This window comes from Cynocephalus volans, chromosome 1, assembly GCF_027409185.1.
Source record: "Cynocephalus volans isolate mCynVol1 chromosome 1, mCynVol1.pri, whole genome shotgun sequence".
Classification (NCBI taxonomy): Eukaryota; Metazoa; Chordata; class Mammalia; order Dermoptera; family Cynocephalidae; genus Cynocephalus; species Cynocephalus volans.
Genome location: NC_084460.1, coordinates 41,686,109 through 41,694,734, shown reverse-complemented (window position 1 = coordinate 41,694,734; position 8,626 = coordinate 41,686,109). Strand labels below are relative to the sequence as shown.

The following is an 8,626-nucleotide window of genomic DNA, read 5'->3' as shown; positions in this document are numbered from 1 at the left end:
CATTTCTTGTCCATTTACAGGATCTGTAGACTAAGAGTTTGAGGTCCAGACACTAAGAACTGGGGAGAAAGGGATATATAGCACAATGACTGTAATCACTAATGTATTCACCCCTTGTCACAGTCAGGCACATTGCGAAGCATTTTACATCACTCATGTAAGCCTCCCAAGGGCACTCTGAGGTGAGTTCTTTTATTATAATTTCCATTTCACAGATGAAGAAATGATTTTTAGAGTGCATAATCGATCGATCAGCAAACAATTCCTCAGCACCTGCTAAGGGCAGACAGGGAGCTAGACTTCATGGAAAGCAGCCCTTATGTCCTTTATGAAGCGTAGTGTGGACCCGCCTTCAAGAAGCTTTTCCTAGTGAAGAAAAACGTTCATTCATTTATTCATTGCACCACCACTAGCCCCTTTTCTGTGCCAGGAGCGGAACTAAAGATTTCTAACTGGTTCATGCCGTCTGAATGGCGCTGTCTTAGAGATAGGAGTGGTCCCTATGAGGATACGGGGCACACGCTTCAAGAATTTACAAATCTACAGGAGGGGGAAAAAAAAAAAAAAACCTCCGCAAAAGGTAAGCAGGAGAACGTGAAAAGGTGACAAGGAGATGGGAAGTTCGGGGTGAGACAGGAGCGACCCAAGTCCAGGTGCGCAAATCCCTTTCTCGCAGCTCTAGACCTCAGTCCTGCATGTGTCAATGGCGGGGCTGAAGTTTCTGCCGGTGAGAACACGATAGGATTCCAGGATTGTGTCGGGAAGCCGGCGGCTCGCTGACTCCTCCCCCGCTGCCCCATGGAGCTGCTCCCAGCAGGAGAAAGAAGGAAGGGACCAAAAGCCTAGGGCGCCAGATACCACCGTTCCCTTTAGCAGTGGATACGCCCCAGCACACCCTGCACACCCCACCTGACCCCGGGGGTGCAAGGTGCGGTGCCAAGAGCTGGTGGAGAAGCGCTGGTGCTGGGCTGCGGCAACCGGAATCAGCGGGAGAGAACGCTCTAACTCCAGCAAAGCAGCGGGCCCGAGGTGGCCGCAGAAAGCGGAGCGAAAGAAAGGCTGCCGAGGCGGAGATCCGATGCCACACCGCGCGCTTCCTTCCCCCGCCATCCGAGTCCCGGAGTCCTCGGAGCCCGGCGAACCTGGGGAGCGGAGCTAAGACCCCAGAGGGCTCAGGCAGTCTATCCTACAGGAGGCGGCCGCCGGAGCTCAAACCTCCAGTCCAGAACGCGCTCCTGCAGTAAACCCCGCCCGGCAGACATCGCGCCAGCTCAGGCTAAAAGTAGCCCTGGAAACGGAGCAGCACGCGCCAGTTTGCTCCAGCTCCTGGAGCGTCCCGCGCGGCGGCAGTAGGACCCTGCATTGACTGGAGAAACAATTCGGACGGAGACAGCTGCGGGACCCCCGGCTCCCAGCACGGAGAGCATCCCCACCTCCCCAAGCGCACGTTTGCAGCCCGGGGTAATTCCCCAACTCGTGCAGCTGGGGCAGGAGAGAATGGAGAACCCCACCGGGTCTTCCGAGCGCGCCAACGCGTCCGGCCTGGGCACCATGCCCCGGCCTCCGCTGGCTGTGCAGGCGGTGACTCTGACCCTGGTGCCCCTCGTGTGCGCCGTGGGTGTGGCGGGTAACGCCATGGTGGTCCTGGAGCTGCCACATGGTCACACCCACCAACTGTTACCTGCTGAGCCTGGCCGCTGCGGACTTGCTGGTGTTCCTGGAGGCCGGAGTGCCCACTGTGGCCTAGGCGGCGTCCGCCCGAGTTTGGGTCTTTGGCCACGCAGGCTGCCTGGGCATCACCTACCTGCAGTACGTGGGCATCAACGCCTCCACGGGCTCCATCACGGCGTTCGCCGTGGAGCGCTACCTCGCCATCTGCCACCTGCTGCGCGCCCAGGCGCTGTGCACCGTGGCGCGGGCCAAGCGCATCGCGGCGCTGGTGTGGCTGGGCACTGGAGCCTACTGCGTGCTCTGGCTCTTCCTGGTGGACACTCGCGAGGCCGCGTATGCCGACGGCGTGCAGATGGAATGCGGCTACCGCACGTCGCGCACTCTCTACCTGCCGGTCTCCTTCCTGGACTTCGCGCTCTTCTACGCGCTGCCTTTGGGCCTCTCCACTTTTCTCTACACGCTCATCGCGCGCGTCCTCTTCGTCCGCCCGCTGCCTCCAGGCCATTCCCAGCGCCCGGGATCTGCGCTCCAGGGCGGTCCTGCCGGCCAAGCGAGCTTCCCCTCCAAGGGCAGGAAGGGAGCCTGCAACTCTCGAAAGCAGGTAGGGACCTCCGTCCACGCCCGGACCCTTGTACCGAGCCAGCAGAATGGTCAGTGAAAACTTGTGCGCTTATGGAGTCAAAGGCCTCAAGTTCAAATCCCTGTTGTGCTACTTACTAGATTTGCGTTTGGGGAGGCATTGTTTCTGCCTTTCTGAACCTCAGTTTCCTCTTCTTTTATATGGGGTAGAGTCAATGCCTACAGCATTGGAGTGTCCAGAGAAGTGAGATAATTCATGTTAAGTCTTTAGCCCACTGAATGTCACAATTAATGCTGGTTGTTATTACTAAACTTCCACAACTAGCGTACTTGGGCAACTATTATTCTCTTTCTTCTACTGATGGAGAAACTGAGGCTCAGAGAGGCGAAGTGACTTTCCCAGGGCCATAGTGTTTCATCTGACACTAAAGCTGCCTCAACGGACCTGGAGATTCTGAAAATCCAAGAGGATGGATGGGTTTTAGTGAGGTTGGGAGAGATCTAGCATTTACTGGACGCTTACTGTGTGCCTGGTTCTGTGATCCTTCCTGATATTACCCCTGTTGGGCAGTTTAATGTCTGTTTTTATGGACAAGGAAACAGGCTCAAAGGAAACAAGGAAGGGATGAAGGTGAACCAGGAAACTGGGTGCGCACCCACGTGCCCAGGACTCCTTATGTCTCGCACCCCCACTCCAGCAGCGTGGCCACCCAGGCGTTCTCCGGGAATGCAGGTGGGAGGGGAGATCCCTGGGCACAACTGGCCTTTATCCTCAGCCTCCCGCCCCCACCCTCAACTTGCAGGGGAGCGGGGAGGACACCTCATCCGGGCTCAGTCACTCCCTGAGCCAGTCGAGGACCATCTGTGCCATTTCCCTGCCTCCCGGGGTAGGCGCACTCTAGGGGGCTCCTTCTAGCCGCCTCGAACAGCCCATCTGGTCTGCCTTGCTGCAGGCACCTCAGCTCAAGACGGTTTTTAGGCGGGAGAGGGCGGGGTACCGACTGAGCAGTTTTGAAATGTTCATCTCTGGCTGCTGGCCCACCACTACCTTGATTTCCTTCTCTGTAAAATGAATGGTAGTAAAAATTATGAATCCAACATATAGTAAGTATTCAATATATGGTACCTATTATTATTGTGTTTTGTTGGAGCATTCATGCATTTTTTTATAAGGGGGGTTATCTGTAGACTGAACATTCTTTGATACCTAAGAGAGTCCTTGCAGAATGCAGCCTACAATTACAACTGGGAAGAGGCATTAAATAAAAGCAAAATGTTAACATTTACTGGGTATTTTTTATGTGCCAGGTACTGGTCTAAGCACTTTACTCAAATGAACATTTTGAATTTGTACAACTCTATGATGCATGTACTGTTATCATCCTAGTTTGACAGATGAGGAAAATAAGGCACAGAGGGGCTGCCCGAAGTTACAGAGCTGGTAAGTGGCAGAGCTCGACCTAGCTCCAGAGCCCACATACTCCTACCCAGTATTTATCACCCGAGTGAGCCTATAATAGAATGGAATTGAATCTAAATTTGGTAAAATCAGGAGTCAAGACTGATTAGGGAATTCTGAGATTTTGGGGTTCCTGGAGAATATTATAGCACAGAAATTTATTGGCTCAGTCTGGGCCAGGCCTCTTTAGAGAGATCATTCATAGGAACTAAACCCATGGACGCAGCCACATGCTGCAACAGTCCAGGTTAGCTTCCTTCCCGATGAGAAAGTTGGCTTTCCCACGTTCCTCAGAGCTGATTGAATGTGTCCAGGGTTTTCTGGGCAGAATCAGTGCTGGGACTATTTGAGCAATTTAAGTTCTAGTAAGTGAACTTCTGCTACCCAAGGTTTGGTCTCTTAGGGAGCCAGTGAGGACGGGGCACCCTGCTGCCCTCTCCAGTAGTAGAGATGTCCCTGCATCACCTTGACAGAAGCCCCCTTGTGGCACTTTCATTACAGAATTTAGAAACCATGTATCTTTTGAAACACCTTCCAGCGTGCACCACCTCTGGGAAGCTTTATGCAGTCCAGAGCTGTCAGGGATGTGATGGGGGAGATCTGAAGAGTTAGGAAGGTGAAGAGGGGGTGGGGTAAAAGGCACTACAGGCAGTCCTGGACAAAGGCGGGCAGGAGAGTCAGGATGGAAGAAGTAAGATGAAGGAAAGTACCAGAAGTGAGCATGTGGCTGGGAGTGTTGTTGGGAGAGGCTGGAGAAAGAGGCCTGTCCAGGGCTGAACAGTTGGTTAGTGGTGGGACCAGGATTCTAGCCCAGCTGTGCCCTGCTCTGAACCCCACGCAGTAGTAACAGTAGTAGAAGTAGAGGTGGTGGTGGCTGTAGCAGCAGCTGCAGCAGGAGTCACACATGTAGCGTTGATCCCATGCCTAGCACCGTTCTAAGTGTTTTACCTTCACCCACTCCTTTAAGCCTCACATCCACCTGAGACAAAGGCAGCGCTATGTCTCCATCTTACGGAGGAAGGGCCCAAGGCCCAGGGGGCTAATGAATTTGCTTCTAGGAAGTGGTGGCCCATCCAAGGGCTTTGGGGGCGGATTGGAGCAGGGGAGGCTTCCCAGTAAGAATGACTTGAGCAGGGAATGGGAAGGTGCGTACAAGTTTCTTAGGTGGGGATGGAGTTGAAGGGAGGGCACGCGTGAGGCATAGCGTGCTCTTTTGGCTTCCTCCTTTTGAAAGCTTGCAGAGAGACCTGGAGCTCAGGTTTCTCCGTTGGCACCCATGCATTACTGTTTTCCTGTCTTACCTGGAAGGTCACCAAGATGCTGGCTGTGGTGGTGGTCCTTTTTGCTCTGCTGTGGATGCCCTACCACCCCTGGTGGTGATGAATTCCTTCCTGAGCACGCCCTACCTCAACCTCAGCTTTCTTCTCTTCTGCCACCTTTGCATCTACCTGAACAGTGCCATCAACCCTATCATCTATGACCTCATGTCCCAGTGCTTCTGGGAGGTCTTCCATGGGCTGTTTTAGTGCCAGCTGGCCCAGCCCAAGCTCCCACCCCAGGAGGACACCTCCATTTACTACAGTGTCATCAAAGAGTGTTTGCAGCACAGGTTGGGCTCTTAGAAGGAAGCGATGAGCATGCTGTCCAGACAGGAATGGGATCCTGGCACCTCTGGGCAAGGTCTACCACCTTATACCTATGGTAATGAAGGGGTCTCTGTGCTCTGGGGGAGGCATTGCTGGTGGAGGAGGGAGTGGTGTTCAGGGCTGCCTGGTAGAGGTGAACAAGTTGTGCACTGCACAATCCTAGGAATCACCATTCACATCACAGACAGCAGAGTAAATATAAATAATACATATTTTAATAAATATATGAATCTAAGAGGGGGCATCTTTTTATAAATTACATAAAAGCACTATATGGCCTAATGGCAGACTGGGTGGGTAAACATTTGTGGAGACTGAGTAAGGTGGGAAGAGCTGCCAAGGATCTCCTGGAAATCTGTAGGCCCTCTTCCTGGGAATTTAAGGGGCCCCTTTTTGCCAGGATGAACACCAAATGTTGCCTCCCCCTGAATGATGACACATGCTGCTTCTATGTAACAGCTGGCTCAGTGTCCAGTGGTGATACAGGAGGCTTCCCCAGTGGTTACTGTGGAGGTGCAAAGAGCAGCAAAACTTTGTGGCCACTCTTACTGCCCAGAGCACAGAGGGCAAAGCCAGAAACCTAGCTGGTCTGTGGAACACACCCTTCAAAAGTGGCACCTTTAAAAATTTTTAAACCTAATATGCAGACATGACTTGCTACACTATAATGAAAAGCTGTGCATATTAGTCAGGATGGGGTAGGTTTTGGTGCAATAACAAATGACTCCAAACATTAGTGAGTTATACACAAAAGTTTATTTCTTTCTCATAGAACATCATATTTGGAGTGCAGCTCTTTTCCATGTTGTGACCCAGAGATCCAGGCTACTTTAGTCTTGTGATACCAGCTTCTTCAAGATGTGCTCCTATGATCCTCATAGCAGAGGAAGGGAGTCTGAACAGGTCTCAACTGGCGATTGAATGCTTCAACCAATAAGTGACAGATGGCACTTCAGCCTGCAACCAATAATCTGGCCATCTAGTTACAAAGCAGCAGAGCAACCTGTGATCACAAAAGGTAACAAGAACTGGATCTGGGTGAACACTAGAATTCTGTACCAGACAGTATGGATGCAAGATCAGAGAACAGAGGTAGGCAAATGGTACCTTTTATCTGTTTGCCCCTTCCAACCAGTGGTGTGGCAGGCCCTCCTTGCTAAGCCCACTCCTCCAGTATTAGCATCTAGCCATAATCCTAGGTAAACAGCTAAAAATAAGGTTTAGCCCTTTCTTGAAGCTGTGAGACTCCTCAGAAACCACCCATGTTTCAAAGGATATTGAGAATCACCCAAAGATGATGGGAGCTGTCCAGCCGAGTTGAGCACTGAATCTCTGCCCAGGAGAGAGGTGGAAGGGCTGAGGTTGAGAGCATTTGGCTTGGGATGCTGTTGACTCCCACCTTTGTCTCATTGCTTTGGGTCCCTGGACACTTCAGGAGCAGCCTTGATGCCTATAGAGAGTCAATATTGAGAAAGATTCAGGGGCAATCTGGTAGGATAGGCAGCATGAGATTGTAAAAAGTAAAAGACTAAGAAGTCTGGAGCCCCAGATCTGAGTCCCAGCTCCACCATCCACCCACAGTGTGATCTTGGACATGTCAACCAAGACCTTTCAGCCTCAGTTTCCCCATTATTTCTAACCTTAATGTTCTGTGATTTAGAGTGTTCTTTCTGGTGAAGCTGATACCCCTTTGTAAATGTCAAAGACCCAAAGACTAACTTTAACAGTTAACCCCATGTGGCCTTGCCCTATTGAGAGGCTCCCCAGACAGAATTTCCTGGGGTTGTCAGTGAGCCTTCATCTTCCCCTCTGCCTCTTGCCAGCTCTGTCTTTCCATTGGCTGATTCCATCATGTTGCCATGGTGATGGGAGAGAGCATCAGCCTTTTCAAGGTCTCTCTGGCCTTGAGAGGAACCGTGCATTCAGAGGTCCTGCCCTTAGACTCTCACGTGTGTTCATTCTCCCACAAAGACTCAGTCTTAATTGACTTTGGTGAAGAGGTGGAGCCTGAAGCCCAGGTGTTCAGAATGGAGCAGGGATGTGAATACGAAGGACCTTGTCATATCCTCTCAGCCTCAGCACATTTGGAGTCTGTCCTCTGTGTAGCAAGAGATGCCTCTGGCTGACCTCATGAGGAGAGAGACTTTTGATTATTGGCTTCTTCAAAAACAGGCCTGATTCCCAGATGTTTCTGAAGATATATATATATATATATATATATATATATATAAGGACACAGCCTTCATCCCTCCAATTTGGTGACATGTAAAGGCCAGGTGACTCCCTGAGGTTTCAGCAATCCCTCTGAGTCCCTGAATTCATTCCATACCATTGCTAAGGGACTTTCCAGCATCCCTGAATATCCCCAGGGGCAGAGATCTCAGTAGAATTCAAGACCATGTGCAAAGCTGTCCAGGCACCTATCTGTCTCCTCGAATCCATTCTCCATATCCTATTCCTTCACTATGGAGGGTGGTAAATAACCTTATTGGGTATGGAGAGGAGGGAGGACAGGTGCACAAAAGAGCTTTCAGTGAGATTCCAGGGGCCTCTCTGTTGAGCCCCCCTGGCCAATTCTTCATGTGCTCAGTCATGAGCAAGCCTGGGTTAGATGGAGAGCAGAGCTGAGCTGACCCCTGGGAGGCCTTCCCTGACCGCCTTGCCCCTCAGTGATTAATTCTGCCCTCCCTACTTCCATGTCATGGGTGACAATTCTCCTGAGCATGTGGCTCAGGTGTTCTGAGCGACTGCATGTGTCCTTCCTCCCTTCCTTCCCTGCTAGACTGGGAGCTCCTGATGGCAGGGAACCTCTTGGTGTCATCTTTGTAGTGCCTGCAATGCCCAGCAGGCTGCCCTCTAGGTAGCAGGGCCACAATAAAGGCATGACGATAATAGTGAACTTGTCTACCAGGAACATGGAAATGTCCACAGCCAGCGAGAGTGCAGACAGGGAGGCATCGGACCAGGAACACACTGGGAAGTTCCTGCAATTCCCCTGGCCTTGGTTCACATCGATAGAGAATGTCATGACTGGATAAGGAAAATGTGGTACATATACTCAATGGAATCTACTCTGCCATAAAAAAAGAATGAAATTTTACCATTTGCAACAACATGGAAGAATTTAGAGAAAATTATGTTAAGTGAAATAAGCCAGGCACAGAAAGAGAAATACTGCATGTCCTCACTCATAAGTGAGAGCTAAAATAAAGAAAGAAGAGAAAGAAAGGAAGAAAAAAGAAAGAAAGAATCACAATAATACTTTGAACTT

At 51.1% G+C, this 8,626-nt stretch overlaps 1 pseudogene; it reads left to right on the top strand.

The window, feature by feature from the left end:
- Positions 1–1,551: 1,551 nt before the first annotated feature.
- Positions 1,552–5,235, top strand: LOC134375610 (thyrotropin-releasing hormone receptor-like; annotated as a pseudogene).
- Positions 5,236–8,626: the final 3,391 nt, after the last annotated feature.